General features: G+C 50.2%; 1 protein-coding gene across 8 annotated transcripts in view; it reads right to left on the bottom strand.

Annotated features, from left to right (window-relative positions):
- NCOA1 (nuclear receptor coactivator 1) overlaps nucleotides 1-16,311 on the bottom strand; it is a 165,655-nt gene that overhangs the window by 114,846 nt on the left and 34,498 nt on the right. For all 8 annotated transcript variants that reach the window (XM_066995136.1, XM_066995137.1, XM_066995140.1 and 5 more), the window contains exon 2: nucleotides 2,379-2,547. The gene's annotated coding sequence lies outside the window, so the exon portion shown is untranslated. The remainder of the gene's footprint in view (nucleotides 1-2,378; nucleotides 2,548-16,311) is intronic.

Raw genomic sequence — 16,311 nt, 5'->3', positions numbered from 1 at the left:
TTAGCAATCTGGAGAGATTCTAGATTATCTACCCGCTGCTAGGGTGGCCGCAGGTGGGCGTGCAGGGCCCACAAAGCCCAGCTCCGAGAAGCAGCGCTGCTGGCACGTGTCCTCTGCAAAGCCACCGAGCTTCGGCCAGCAGCCAGGGGAGCTTTGGCTACAGGGGGCTTGCCTCGTTTGCGCTCTTTGCTCAATAAAAGCAGGCGTCAGGAGAGCCAAACCTGGGGGTCTTGCTTCCCAAAGGGCTGCGAGCTTCTCTGGATAAGTGGGGCTGAAACAACCAAAAGCAACCGAAGGTGAAAGCGCCGCCGCTGCTGCCGGTGTCCGTCCGACTCCAGAGCTCACCTCCGGCAAATACGTCGCACGAGATAGGCTTTATAAAGCGAGATAGGCTTTATAAAGCGTTGCCACACTTGAAAACCTCGTTAACAGCAGGAAATCTATTTAAGGTGGAAGGAACAGGATCATTAAGGAATAAAGAGGGAGTTTCAGCACGGCAAAGACCTAGGGCTAGGGCGGGGAGGCGGCGGGCGCAGCCAGCGTTATTTACAGCTTTTCATCTCAAAGCCCCATCGCGGGATAAAGGGGAAGGGAGCTCCACCAGAGCAAAGCGATTCAGTGCAACGCCAAAATGTCCATTTGCTAGGGGAAAGAATGAAATTTAATAAGACGGGGGGGTGGAGGGGGAAAGAAGAGCAAACAGATGGGAGGTGCCAGGTGGGACAAAGGCAGAGCCCCCCCGGCTCCCCGCACACACACACACACAACTGCGGGGGCTATTTTGCCAGCCCCCGATATCAGGGGAAATCCAGAGCACCTCACTTAAAACTCATCTAGAGCCCTTCCTGCCCGCAGCTATCCGATTTCAGGAGGAGGAATTTAACCCTTCCCCCGGCGGGGCTGCATCTGCCAGCCCGACGCTCTTGGAGCTGCCTCAGCCCACGCACGGCCACGGCCGGGCACCTTATTTGTGCTCGGTGCTTTGGGGAGATTGCAGGGGGGGGGGAGAAAAAGAAAAATGTGGAGCCAAGCACGCTGCAAGGTCACCCCGCCGAAGGCTGGATCTGGTCGAGGCGCCGGAGAGAAAGCTAAAGAAATCTCAAGAGTAGCAGGAGCTGGGGGTTTTTGTTTGCTTGTGATATGCTTTCCCCGCTTCCAATCAAAAAGTGGCTGTTATGTACAGAGGGAAAGGTGATCTTTTTTTGCGGTGAAAAAGCCTGAATTCACCTGTTTGTTTATCGGAGGAGTCCGCCAGCGCAGTTTAATCATTAACCGCGCGCACCGCGTCCGGCGCTGCGCCGGGGCTCTGCTGGTGCCTCGTGGCTTGAGGGAGATGCCCAGCAAGAAATCCCCCCCCGGGAACTGGGGCTGCGGAGTCGTGCGGATGACCCGTGGTGACGGCCAGGAACGAGGCACAGCGCCACCGAAGCAATAATGAGTTTTACAGCCAAGCCATCACGCCCAGGCGGAGCTTACCCGAAGCACAGGACCACGACAGGGTTACAGCTCCAAAGGCAGACGGAGCAGCGCGACGGCTCGCAGCCATTTGGCCTTTTTTCGCCTTACGGCATGCGAGTCGAAGCCAATTTTCCCATGGAATTAGGGGTACAGGTCCTCCCTGCTCCCAGCAAGCGCTCCCAGTCGTGCTGGAAATCCCGCAGCCATGCAGCTGCTGCAGCCAACCCGTCTTCTTGCTACTTGTTTTCACCGTTCCGTTCATTTCTAAATATATTCTACTGTCTTTCCAAGTTACCGCTCCATTACAACTATTTTCCTTGAAGATATTGCCGGCTGTGGGCAAACCACAGAAGTGTTCAAGTCGTTACATGCATCAGCTAGTAAGTGCTACAAGGATGCTGAGCACACGCTTCTTGCTCTCGAAGTTGTATTAGTCCTTGCCATAAAACATTTTGACTTCCCAAGTTGGCGACTTTTAAAATTCTCCAGTTATGGACTCGATTCACCTGATCAGAAGCCCTTGAACACTGCGAGCCAGCCTACAATGTAATGACTTACCAAAACCACGCATTATTCTTTAGCACAAGCCCTCTGCATACCATTCTGCCACCACAGCAATTAGCTATTCAATTTTGCAAAACATATTGAGAAAGAACGGTTGATTCAGGCAATAATTGCATCTTTACGAGCTTTTAAAGCAACTCTTGTAGCTCCGAAGACGAGGCAGACTGGCTGCACACCTCACGTACGGAAAATAACCCAAAGGAAGCCAAGGACAGAGAGAAACGGTGACTTTTGCCTTCAGCTTTCTCAATAATTAATTCCACATGAAGAGGTGCTCCAGCGAAAGCCACCTCCACGACAGGTTTAAACATATTTTTGCCAGAGGAAAGAAAAAAACCAGAGACCTGAAACCTTACCTCTACCTTCCCGAGGTGAAAGATGGTTCATGGGAAAAACAGGACTCTGCAGGTGATTAAACAGCAACGCCGGCGAATCCTAGGGCTTCAGCAAACACGGGCATCGGCCGTCCATGGGCAGCCTTCGCATGAGTTCTTCAGACAGGGGACCAGCATCAATTACCGAATCCTGCGGAGGAGAAGACAATTTGTCTGCATTATCTTCCAAATAATTCACACGATGCAATTCTCGGCGCTTCGAGTGGGAAAACAGCAGTTAAGGTCAACTGCTAATTCGCAGCAGCATCATTAATAGCTTGTTGACCTTCTCAACGCTATCAATTGCGAGGGTTTTTTTTTTATTATTTTTTTGTAGAAGAATTCATCAAGGTTCCTCACGCTGTAAGTTTCTTGGGGGAATAAAGTAAACGAACGCTTTAAGAGTCCAACCAACGTGCATTTTTAATTCTCCCCTCCCTCCTTGCCAGCGCCACTCCTCAGACGTGAAGATTACCCTCCAGAAAAAGGCGGCACGGCCCTGGGAGCAAATCCGCCGTCGCGAGGCGGCATCCGCACAAGCCGGGAGATAAAAACCAGCACCAGAAAATTGCAGCGGGTGTTTACAGGCAACAGGCCGCAGACCACCACCGAACTCGTAAAACGCCGGGATAATTAGACGGTTCGGTGCCGCACAAAGGCGCTGCTAGTAAACTGCCGTTGTTACTAAGCATGGAGCTAGATCTGGATCAAGGGGATTTCTCAAGTCCCTCCTCTTCCGCAGACTTGCTGCATCGCCTTCAATAAGCCGGGGAGCCTCTGAACCCGAGACGAGCATAAATAATGATTTCCCTCCCGAGGCACATACGCTGTAAGAAGACATCGAGCCCGCGATGCGTCCGCGCGCTCGAGCCGTCCGCTCTGCTCTAAGTCACAGCACGGATCGAGAGGAACCTTGCTCCTCTTGATGCCAGTGCAGGTTATTTTAACAAACCCAGGGCCTGCAAAGTCCTCGCTTGGCTGAAAAATAAAATTGTGCTCTTCCTATTACGAAGTATTTGAACAAAAAAGTCATTTCAGACAAGAACTGCAGAGACGAGCTCCGGAAAATCTCCTCCAAGCCACTCCATGCACTGCAGGCTCCATCTGATCTACCCGGCCACCACCAAGACAAGTCACAACATTGTTTTTTAAGTTTTATTTGTAGCGGCTAGAGGATGCAATTAATCTTCATCAGCCTGAGCCACCTAAGAGCTGATAGGAAACCCAGACGTGTATTTGTGGGGTCCCTCTGCAGCCACCCCACGGAGGTGCCCGTGGAGGTGCCCAGACATCGCAGCTCAGCACGCGGGGCTGGCAGCAAACCCTTCTCGTTTTAATTGCCTTACTTTGATTTTTTTTCTTCCTTGCTGGCTCAGCCCAGGGTCAGAAACACAGTTAGGCTGTGGGGCCAGGAATGGGACGGGAGGAGGCAGCAGGGGGATCGGGTTTGGTCCCCAAGGAACCGCCAAGTCCAGAGCCCACATTAGGGCGAGGAATTACTTCCAGGACGTGCCTGTTTCCCTCCTCTCTCTTACACAGGGTTACGGCACTTCTAGGTTACGTTCAGGGCTCCAAACCCAGCACCCGCGGTGAGATGAGGGCAGCACCACCGTTAGCTCAGCACCATCGCTGCTCCCGCTATTACAAAAGAAGTCGGATGGAGCTGATCTCTAGCTCCAGCTTGGATGGAGTTAGATCTTAATAACGCAGCCATCGTTAGCAGTACGACCACTGTAAGTCACTCGTTACGATTTATTCACGCAAAATCAGGGAAGGCAAAAGGAGGGAGGCCGAAACCAGCAGCAGCATCTCCGAGGCACTGACAAGGAACGGCTCGGGAAGCGCAGGGATCTGCACCCCAAAAGGCACGGCACAAGGAGAGGGGATGCCCCTGATGCCCCCCGCTCCATACACACGGGCACAGGAATGGGCACGAAGGTCCAGAAGAGGAAGAAAGAGCATCTTAATGCCATCCATAACAGCTCTTGAGCTGACACGGGGATTGTGATGAAAAATAGAAGTCAGCAGCGGCTGCGGTTGTTGAAATCGCTTCCACCAAATTGCTCATTAGAACAAAACCTAAAGCAACATCCCCCATCCTCAGCGTGCTGGGAGGGCTGCGCTCACCTCCCTTAGGACAAAGAGATGGGATGGTTCGAAGGAGGGAGGGTTAAAAACAGAAAAACATAAATACTGACGGCAACGGTGAGTACGTGTTTGCAGAGTCCCGGGGTGAGGTGTGTGGCGGGGCGGGGATTTGGCTCCTGGGGGTAAAAAGGGAAGTTGGTTGTGTTTTAAAAATATAAACTGCCCGTCTCAAGCTGGCCCCAATGGAAAGGAAAGAAACTATCAGAATATATATTTATTATATATAAATGTATACATATTTATATATATATATGTAATCTGTATATTAGAATTATATATATATAATCTGTATATTAGAATTATATATTATATATTATATATTATATATTATATATTATATATTATATATTATATATTATATATTATATATTATATATTATATATTATATATTATATATTATATATTATATATTATTGTTATAGTATATATTATTATAATTATATTATATAGAATATTTATATATATATATATAAAACGGAGAGAAGAACGAGTAAACTGTTGGCATATTAAAATCCATGAGAAATGAAGCGATACAAAAGAGCAAGAGAAGCCAACAGGCACGAGAAGAACACGGTACTCGTGGGTTTGAGCGCACCGAGGTATCCACATTACCTAGGAACAGGGAATTCAGGCAGGGGCTGAGGACCGTCGCTGCACGGGACCAGAGCAGCTACCAGCAATATCACGGGAACGGCAGCAGAATGCAACAAATATTCCTGGGTTTTTTTTTAATTAAGAAAGGAACCCGACGGTATAGGCAAGCTGCAGGATGACACGGAAACGTTTCCTACTCCAAACAGCATTTCAGGCAGCTGGGAAACAACAGCTATCGGCGCTGGTCATTTTGAAGCAATTGATCTTCGCCTGGATCTTCAAGAGATCTTCACCCCGAGCACCATTTATCTCACTTTTCAGCAAGTTTTAACTTTGGAGGATTGAGAACACCGAAAGAAACGCTGCTGGGCCAATATTTTAACCACCAGGAGGGCGACCAAGCAAGCAGCAAGCGATCAGCCCAGCCCACATCCCAGGCAGGCAAGGGACACGCTGCTGCTATAACCCCCGATCAGGAATCAGAGGAAGCGAATGACTGATGTCTATCAGCACAGATCACTTGTGGCTGTTTTCGCCAGGATTACAAGGTCGGCTGCAAACCCTACCAGCTCTGATGCAACGTACTTGGAGTTCTGTAAATCATTGAACTTTGCAGAGTATGATTTCTCAAGTCACTGGAATTGCATTACATAACACGGGATATATTAAATAGATTAATAATTGGCCAAGCGACAAGTCATAAAATCTAACTAGATCATCATTAATCACGTGCTCGTGCTGAAATCCCAGCGGGATCGGTTCTCGTGCCCTACATTACTCATTTCCCTGCAGGTCACAAGCAAAACTCAAGCTCACGCCGACTCCAAAGGCTTGCAAGCAATAAAGGACACCAGATCTGCATCTTTTACCACGCCGACTACAAGCAAAGACGTCGCACATCTTTATCAACAAACGCAAACTTGCGTCTAGGAACAGAAACCCTTCCCAGGCCAGAGGAGGGACGCACCAACAGCGGATGAAGTTAGCAGCAGCCTGCTTGGTGCAGCAACACGGCAGCAACAAATGAAAGTAGCAGGTGGCGAGTCCAAAACCAAACCAGAGACGGAGGTTTCTTCGCACACGACCCAGCGCGGTGCTCGAGCTCCTCGCCACAGGATGTTGTGCACGCTGAGAGGTTGTGCGAGCTCGAGGGGGGGGGACTGGACACGCCACAGAGCAAAAATCCCCCGGTGGTTGCTAAATACGACGGAAATCATCTCTGGCTGAGAGAGTCCTGGCCATGTTAAACAAGCAGAGGTTGGAGAGCTGGGCGAGTGTCCTGCAGTGCTTGCATCCTCTTGAAGGCTGCACTTATAGAAACCGGCTCCAGTCAATGCAGATCCCTTAATGCCATCCTTAGAAGAGCAAACATCACTGTAAAGCAGTAATTTTGGAACAGAGACCGTGGGGGCTGCGTCGCCCTGCCCCTGGCACAGCAGCACAGCGAAACCGGGGAGATTCACGAATGACAACGCAAGCGGCTGCAAGGACGCTGAAAGACCCAAGGTTTTAAGGAGAAGATTAGGGGTGACTGCATCGCCACCTGTAAACACCCACCTTCACAGAAAAACGTAGGCACCAGGTAATTCAGACCAAGAGGTAAAAGAAACCAGGGAGCCAAGAGCCACACACCGTGCTGACAAGGTCGCACGAGACACTCGGTGCAGGAATTCAGGAGTGAGAACAACTGGACGACCTTACACCGATCAATTTTGGCACCGGATATTTAAGAACAACAACCCCCAGCCCACTGTTTCAAACAGATCAGAAGCCAGGAGGTCCCGCAGCGCCTCGTACAGGGCATCGCGGCAGGTAACAACAACAACCTCTCCTTCTCCAGAGGTGGGGAAACCCTGGCACGTTTTCTCGCCCTGAATTACGCGATTCTGCTAAGCTGGCTCAGGTCGGGGAGGCTGCAGGGCTGCTCTCCACGAGTCGACGGCAGCCCACGAGCAGGAGGAGCGGCCGTCCCACTGCCAGCAGCCCGGGAACGGCAGAAAAGAGTTAAAAGAGCTGAATCTTGGCTTTCCTTCCCAGAGCACAGCACCTGGAGGCAACAATAAAAGTCACTTTACAAGTGGTATTATGCACGAGCTTTCAGCTGAAGATATAAAGACACCTGGACGACAGGCAGAGGAAATACGTATCCATAGGTTACATGCATCAACAGCACTGGATATTTTCCCCCTCACCAGAAAGCCTTTTAATTAGTAGGAATATGCATTTAGAGACTTCCAACGTTAAAAAAAAAGAAAAAAAGTCCGTTCAATAAAGCTCGCATTGACTGGTGATCTTTGCTCTTGCGTTTTCGTCCAAAATCCTGCGCTCAGCATTTCTTGCTCACACTATTGACACCTTCCACTGAAAGGCGTGAAGTGAGGTTTTAAAAGCGGCCACATCTTTCCCCAATTCCGCAACCCAACAAAGAGAGATTGAAATACCCGATGTAAGTCAACGGATTGCACCGTGCATTTGACAACGTGGTCAAAGACACACGGGAGTGCCTGGCACCTTGCTGGGCCCATCAGGCTTTCCATTCACGCGCCTACTTTGAAGCTGTGCTGATCAGTGTAAAAAATCAGAGGAGAGTATAAAAGGGCTAAGGTCTAGCACGGCGTTTAAGCCCAAGAACAACCGATAATACGTATTTGAGTAAAATACATCCACTAAACCATCTCAGATGTTCCAGCGGCCAGAAGAACAACTTCCATCACCCTCAGCCCAGGCTAGATCTCGCCCCAAACCTTTCAGCTTCAGCTCACGCCAGCACTTACAGCCCCTCGAAGCCACGGGATTTTTCAGCCAGAGCCCCCACGAGGCTCGGCCAGCGAGCGGTCAGCGCTGACCGCGCAAAGCAGGCATCTTTCAGTCGCGTTTTAAATGTTTCACTGATATTTCCTAGCTAATAAATGACACCCTGCCATAAAAAAGCAAGCAGGGAGGAGTTAAGGAGGATTTACTGTTGGTCGTATGCTGACAAAATCCCTCGTGTACTTCCTTGTTGCTCACTGCTGGGCTGTGCGTAGCGAGGACACCAGGAGAGCAGCCTGCCTGCGAGAAAGATGCTGCACCAAAGCTTTTTTGCAGCTCCTCCACACTCCAAGGCTGTTGGGCCAGTGTAAAAGCCTCCTTTTTAGCTGTATTTAATCTCCCTGGAGTGAAGGCACTCAGGCAGCAGTTTCAAGGCAATGCTAACTCTCACTACCTTCCCCCCCCCCAAAAAAAACGCACCCACTTTCAGGTGCCCTTTAAATTTGATTTTGCTTAAAAACTTACAAACGTTTTCGAGCATCTGGAAAGCCTCTTCTTCTCCTTATCTCCTTTTTCATGTGCTGCTGCCTGATTTATACCCGATACCAAGCGGAGACACGGAGAGCAGAGCCATTTTGCAAGAGGGCTCAATCTGCTTTGCCAGTCCGCTGTCGCAAATTAAAAGGTCAGAAAAACAATCGCTGTATTTGGAAAGAATAATTTTACACAACTAAGAAGGCAGCAACAACAACAACAAAAAACATTAACTTTGTTCCAGTAAAGTGAGCCGTCTTATCTGCTCATGAGGAAGTTTAATAAACAGCTCTCTGTGCTTCTTAGGTTTCTGAACGCCTGCCAGGTTTTGCAGGGATCTCGCTTGTCCTAGCAGCGACTGCAGGGCTTTAAATGAAAAGCAGAAAGTGTAAAATGTTTTTTTCAGAAGAAATCCGAAAAAGAAATTGATCGGTTTTGTTAGTTTAGCCAATTGATAACGACAGGCAATGCTGCGGCTGGAGTTACAGCTGCGGATTGCTCCTGCTGACAGCGATCGGGCCCTATGAACTGTCTGCTGGCTCCTGCTCCTGGGGATGCTGGCGGGGCTGAAGGGGCTGCCACGCTGCGAAACGTGGGGCTCGACCTCCTGAGAGACGGGCGAGGAGCAAAAAAAGAAGGAAAAACATCATCAAGGGAAAGGAAAAGCCACATTCGTGCATTCGAGTCCGAGTACGGAACATCCTCCAGCGGGTCTCCGCGCCTCCTGCGCCCACGAATGCTCACCCCGCCGTAAATCTGAGTCTTCCACCCGCCTCATCGAAATGCAGAGCTCAGAGTTGCCACTTTTGGTGTCTACACAAACCGCTGTTGTTCCGAACCAGCCCAAAACTCCCCAAGTGCTGCAAACCCCCAGCGGCGCTTCGCTGGCCCCAGTCGCCCAGCCGGGACGCTTCAGGAGCTCCCGTCCCAAAAAGGCAGGAGGCACGGCAGTGCAAACCTCGCCCTTGGCACAACTTGGCCATTATCTACCCCTCTGAGCTCCGGGGAGCACCAAAATTGCTGCAGGACCCTGCAAAGAGAGAAAGCAGAAAGCTCTTCAGGGGGCAACGCTTCCCAAGGGAGTTTCGGCCGTCACTGCCACCGCGCCCGCCAGCGGGACTCCGGTTCTGCACGTCCTTTAAAACGCAGGAATCCGGGGTAAGAAACATCTTCGGCACTCCAAATCCTGACTGTCAAACTACCAGACATCAGAGAGCCGAGATGAATCCTCCCGCCTGCCAGCTAAGGCAGGAACTTCATTAATTACTGAAGGAAGCTGAGACGGAGGCAGACCGAAAGCAGAAGCGTGCCTTAAAGGGGGCAGGAAAAGCCCCAAACCAACCAAACCCAAAGCGTTTTCCTTTCCCCGCGCCACCCGGCACCCCGTCCGCTACGTTTTGCTCGGCGACTGCCAACTCAATCCACGGCTTGCTCCTCGCCCGAGGATCACCAGATTCGCGTCCCAATACTCTCAAGTCATTAACCGCCCTAACGGCACGCTTCGTATTAGTTCGTAATAACTTCCTGATAGAGATTAGATCAGCCTTTGCTCCTCCTTCACCGGCTGAGGCTGAGCTCTGTGGAGCTCAGATATCGCCCTAATTTTTGGGACGGCGTCCGCATTCCCAGAACCTTCGCTTTCTCTCATTAGGACCCGTTTGGCTCCCAGCCAAACGACACACAAATAATCATTTACACGGCTACGTGTTCCTGCGTTGCTCGGGTCCCTTCTCTTCCCGAGCCTAACCGTTATCTTAAGAAGTGTCTGCTGTCGTCGGCAAACTGCTTTGTCAGACCGATGCCAAGGGGCGATAACCGCTCGCTTTCCTGATGTCAGCTCCTTGGGAACGCTGCGATGGCATTGCGTTTCCACAGGGCTCTACTTGGAGCTATCTCTAAGTAATCCAGCAGAGACGATCTCGTACAGAAGAGAATAACTGCTCTGAAGAGCCGTGCAAATGCTAATGCCATGTGCTGCAAAGACGGCGCATGTTTGGGAGTGGAATTGAAGCTGCCACAAGGTCCCTGTTCCCACAAACCCAGCTGCTTCCAAAAATGAAATAAAAATCATTAATCTGAGTTCTCCCCCAAAGAACCATCCTGCTCCGAGGACCGTGCGGCTGACTTTTCTATCTTTTCCACCTTTTTTCTCTCCCTCTGCTCAAAGCCCGTGACAAAGGCAAGCGAAGGCGAAGCGATGCCCGAGCACGCGGATATACCACGGCGGATATACCACAGCGCTGCGCTCGGCCCCTCGCCATCGCTCCAACAGCTGTGCGCTGGATTACAAGGATGTGGTGCGGTACTTTAAACTGTTTACTTTCTTCCTATCCCTCATTAAAACGTGCTTAATAACAAACACCAGCAGCCTAGGACAGATGTTCTTGCCTCGTTTTCTTCCGCCACAAAATGCAGTTTTAAAAAAAGCTAATGGAAAAGGGCACCGTGTCTTAAACAGACCACGGATATTGTATATAAAATTAGAGAGGTTTCAACAATTCTAGTTCGTTTGTTAACACAGTGAGGGTGCTCTGGAGTCCAACAGACACAACTTTGATATTAATTTGCACATCTGGACTTCTAGCTCTTAATCATCACCATCTTATGCTCTTCAACGCTAAAGATGCTTTATCGTCCTGGTATCGAACCCAATCCTCCCTGGCACGGGAGGGAGGCCCTTAGACATCAGGAAATCCCAATTATCTTGATTTCAAGGATTTCAGAATTTCACCTAAATCAGACCTCAAACATCCTTTCCCGAGGGCTTGGGCCATGCTGTTTGATGGGAAAAATGTCAGGGGAGTAGTTTCCAAACGGGTGTTCCACGGCAGATGCCTCCTCATACCCATCCCCAAAGGGCACAACCAAGGGGATACATCTTCCCGGCCAGCACCGACAACATAAACATGTAGTTCACACCTTCAGGAGCTCCTCATACATTTGCAAAGACGTAATTCAGCCAGAATAACAACTACGTCCAGCGGGGGGAATAAAAACCCGCAAGGAAGGAGGCTCAGGCGAGGAGATGTGCGGAGAGCCGCGGCCGGGCTCGGCAGCAGGGCGGTCACTCGAGCCCTCGAGAGCTCTCGGCTCCAAAGCAAGCTTAAGTGGAAGATGCAACGCACTCTGCAGCACCAAGCAGACATGTTTCTAACACAAACAGCCCTGTCCTCGGCCCCACGACTTCAGATCTGTATCTCGTCCTCTTTATTGAAGCCAAACTGTGGCAGAGCTCCTTATACCTGAAGCAGCTTGGAAGTTTCAGAGAAGCTGACTAACGGGTTTCTTTTAAAAAGCAAAGCTGCTGGAATCGTTTTAGGATGTTCAACGCGTCTCAAGTGCCACGTCTTAACGATTAAATATACTGGGATGGTGGAGAGGAAAAAAAGAAGTGAAGGAGACTTTCAGAAACAACTGGCACTTGGAGATGTGGAAAGCTGCGCTGCTCCCTCTGCCCCCGTTACTCACGTCACTGCAGCTGAAATTTTGATACAACGCAGATAACTCAGATAACAGACTGGATACGAATCCAGGGGTACTGCATTTACCCTAATCCCTGGCTGCCCATTAAATAACCCAAAGCCTATTAATGCTAAGAAAACAATTATGCCGGAATTCCAACTCCGTATACTACGGAATACAATAATTCCATATATGCACCACATAAGAATATGTAGTTATGGCTACAGAAAGAAAACTCAGTAGTAAAAAGGTAATTTGGGGGATTCTGAGTGAAAAAAAAGGTCAAGCAAAACCTGCACCATTGCTACGTTACTGCACGCTAAAATACGATGCTGTTTCAACAGCTGAAAATGTGTTTATCCTGTTTGATTATTTCAGTATGATGCTTGGAGAAAAAAAAATAAAAACAAGAGACTTTGTGAAAAGCCGAATTACTTAAAGCAGTAAGAACACTCGCGGGAGGTTTCAAAGTCAGGACCCAGCAGCCTGCCTTCCTGCTGCTCTGGAAATAAGAGGATCACCAGGAACGGGTGCCTGCCTTCATGGAGAGATGAAGTTAACCCGACAGCTTTGCATCTTCATCTCCATGTACTCGTGCTTTCTAATAAATAAAAATAAAAAATTAAAATATATATATATATTAAAAAAAACAGCAATTTCACAATGTTTTAAGTTCACCTGCAGTCACCATTTCGGCTATTTGAATGATTTGCCCGCATCTATCCCCGTTGCAAATGGGGAACGCAGGGCAGCATTGCAGCCCGCCGTCCCACTGACTGCGCTGCATGCCCCCCGCACGCCCTGCCCTGCTGGGGAAGGCTTCGTGGTCCCTGCTGCTCTCACCGGCCATCACCCCGTAACTTCCACATGTAACGCCTGAGCCCCATCAGGGCTGGGGGGGGGGAAAGCAGATCTGTGGCAGTTAATGGGGCTGAGCCTGCGGAGCAGAGGGAGCCGCAGCAGAAAAGCCAGGGGCCAACCACCGCTTCCCCTTTCTCCTCAAATCGCTCATGAAAACCCCTGCTGCCCAGCCTGCTTTCCCGTGATTTCAGCAAATGGCAGCAAAAGGTGATTCCGACCCCAAAGGCAGACCGGAGAGTGCAGGTCCCCAGCCCTCTGCACCCCATCGCAGCGCAGCATCCCATCACAGCGCAGCATCTCGCTGCTTTTCCAGGCAGCCTGCGATCCCAGCCAGGCACAGGCAGGGCTGGAAAAGGCCCTTTCCAAGACGGGTGCTTATAAAAAAAAGCATTTCCTAAAGGAAGCCACGCAACGTGAATGCAATGGTCTAAAAGAGGGGGGAAAAGCTGCTTACAGACTGCTCTAAGGCAACGTGTTGAGAACTGTTTTCTGCAAAAGCTGTCAGAAATCCAGACGCTCCGGGCGAACCAGCCCACTCCGCTCGAGCTTCTTCCACCCCTGACTCCGAGCCCAAGCTCCCCGCTGCTTTGAGCCCTTCAGCGAGCACGGCTCCGGCATCAGAGGACGTGGCCGAGGGCTTCCACCTGTGGCTCGCGGCACCCCGAGCAACCCCGCTGCTGCGAAGCCCCTCGAACTCGCCCCACAGCACTGCGACTCCTTTTCAGAATGAAAAGCAGATGGGAAAGGAATCAAAGCGCGTGCAAGCAGAGCAGTTATCTAAGTTCCTGAGAGCCAATGTCCCTCGTCGCTCTCCAGCCGAAGCGCACGGCTTTCAGATTTACAGCCCGGACTCCGATCCGATCCCTGGTTTGCCACAGCGGGGAATTTCCTTCTCCTTTTCCAACAGCAGCTCCGCAACCACACGCATTCAGCAGTTCCTGAGCCAATCCTGCTCCGAAGCCTCAGCAGGAAGGAAATAAGGAGAAGCTACCCGAGAGGTGGCACCGAGATGCACTCTGCTGAAGAAACCTGCGCATCTCCTGCCTAAAAATACCGCGCCTCCCGCAGGAAAGGCTGCATCTCCTGGAAAAAAAAACTCAGTGTCTCCATTTGAGGGCAGAATTTGATGTGCCCATTTCTGGCAAGCGAACAGCTCAGATAGGGATTCAGAAGCGTCACCTCCACGTCCCTTTCATCCACCAGCAGCGGCCGAAGGGCAGCGTGTTTCTTGGTGAAGCCACCTGCAAGAAGCCGAGGGCTCTGGACCCTTCGGGTGCTCCCAGCCACGGGAGAGAAAACCACGGGCAGGATGAGGTTGAGCGTCCCAGCCAGCACCCCTTCGGGCACGTTCAGGGAATGCCAAACCCCGCTTGCCAGGGCTGTCTTTAATTGCAGACCCATCTCCTAAGAAGCGCTGAAGAGAAGAAGCAGCGTGGCGAGAAGTGGAGATATTTGGGCAGAAGACACCAGGGTGGGGAAGAAGCTCCCTCAGGTCCCCAGCAGCCCCAAATGTGGCCTGGTGATTCCTCCATCAAGCCCATGAATTCTGACCGTCTCTAATTCCACTTCATTCAGATACCTAGAAAGAGAGCTTAGAAAAACATATCTCGGCTGAAGCACCCATATAATGTGGATTAATCCTCCGGCCACGTTTCCACGAGAGCACCCGGGCTGCAGTCCACTGCACAGAAACGTTATGGGAAGGGAGAGAAAACTGCAAATCCAGCAAAAAGCGGCCAGCCCCGCGTTACAGGTGGCAACCAAAGTGACCTCCCTGCGGCATCTCCGTCCTGCTCGCTGTGTGTGCTGCGTGGAAGGAAATGCGCCCGAGCAAGGCGGCGTTTATCGCTCCTCGCGGCAGCAAAACGAACCAGGAGAAGGAAAGGGAGAGAGAAGGGAGAAGAGAAGGGAGAAGGAGAGGCTAGGAAGCCGCACAAGCTTCCTCCTGCTTCATTTTCTGCAGGTGCGCAATGGGAATTACTGGCACCGGCACCTTCTGAAGCGCTGTGTGATTTGCTCGCTTCGCCTTGCAGAGCAGCAGCGTCTCCGACACGAGTGACTTTGAAAAACCGTCACCGATCTGGGAAAGGAAATTGCACGAATCCAAGCAGATGGCTAATCAAAAGGTTAGCTGCTGGATCGCCAGCCAGAGGAAATAAGATTTTTCCCCGGCGAAAATAAATCACATGAATAACGTAAACACCGGTGGCTTAAGTCAAAATAAAAGTTTAGTGTAATTTGGACTTAATACCTCCATCTTCAACCCGCTATCGAGGCGCTCCTGACTTTCAGCAGCCGAGTGCTAAAATAACCGTGGTCCTGCCCCGGTCCCGGCAGGCAGCAGCTCGCAGCACGGACTGCTGGTCACGTTCCCAAAATGCAAACGGGTACAAAGAAAGGCATCTGCGGTTCATTTCGGGGGCAAGATTTTCATTTATCGGCAGCCAAACTCGTCGGACTGTCACATAACCCGAGCTGCAGCTTGGTTGGAGGAGCTCTTGGCGTTTGTTTTCTTTTTGTGTTAAACACATAAAATACAAATGGACGACGCTGACGTCCCACCACATGCTGGTAAGAGCTGGTAAGCAAGCACTGGTCTGCGGCAAGAGACATTTTTAAAATCGGCTGTTCGGGGATGAGCTTTATATATAAAATTTCCATGGTTACCTCCATGCAAGTTACCATGGATTAGACGGGACTAAGCACTTATTTTTCCGAAGCCATTTATGAGCATTTAAGAGATTTTTCCGTTCTTGCCTCAAAGTATTTCATACCATTAGCCACTGTTTTTCTGATCACATCCATTATGTATTAAGTCCTAACCAAAACTTAATTTTATGCTTTTACAGTTTACACGAGCCGCATTAGGGATGCATGCGATCGGGAGATACGGCATACATTTGTATAAAACGTCGAGCTAATTTTGACAGCTAGCAAAGTCATAGCGTGAATGCAAGGCTACGAGGAAAGATTTCATCCTTCTACCGGAGGAGACAGCGATTGGATCAAAGAGATTTTTCCAGATGTTCGAAGAGAAGTCAGGGGCTGTACCCGCATCCATAACTGTGGCCAACAGCTACGCAGCAGCATTTAAATGGTATTAATGATTCCTGCCAGCTCTGAAGGAAACCAAGGTAAAGCAGCGGTGTTTTCAGTCCGAAGAATAAAACCCTGAAGAGTATACAAATTAGACTTGTCGGTGCTCAGCACCACTTATGGAAAAACTCTCACCTGGGAAGGATTTCTGTATTAGTAGTTCAAGGAATACCAATGTCTTTTTACCACCATCTCCAAGATTTATTTTAAGTGCTCTACGAAAAAGAAGAATACTGTTTCACAAGGGATGCCAATGTGTGATGAAGAGCTGAGCTTGAACATCAGCTGCTCCGTCAGGAGGACACATTCTGCTCAGAGAAATGGGTCACATCCAGCCCGAGCTGAGCTGCTCGGGTACAATGAACAGCGGCCCCACTTCTGCGCTGGAGTTTATTTCTGCTCAGCAGCCAGCCTTGCCTTGTTTCACACACCAAGAGCCACCAAACCCTACCAGCCTCAATCCTCCCA

Source organism: Anser cygnoides, chromosome 3 (genome assembly GCF_040182565.1).
Source record: "Anser cygnoides isolate HZ-2024a breed goose chromosome 3, Taihu_goose_T2T_genome, whole genome shotgun sequence".
Classification (NCBI taxonomy): domain Eukaryota; kingdom Metazoa; phylum Chordata; class Aves; order Anseriformes; family Anatidae; genus Anser; species Anser cygnoides.
Note: the sequence above shows the minus strand (reverse complement) of the source record. Positions and strands in the feature narration are given on the sequence as shown.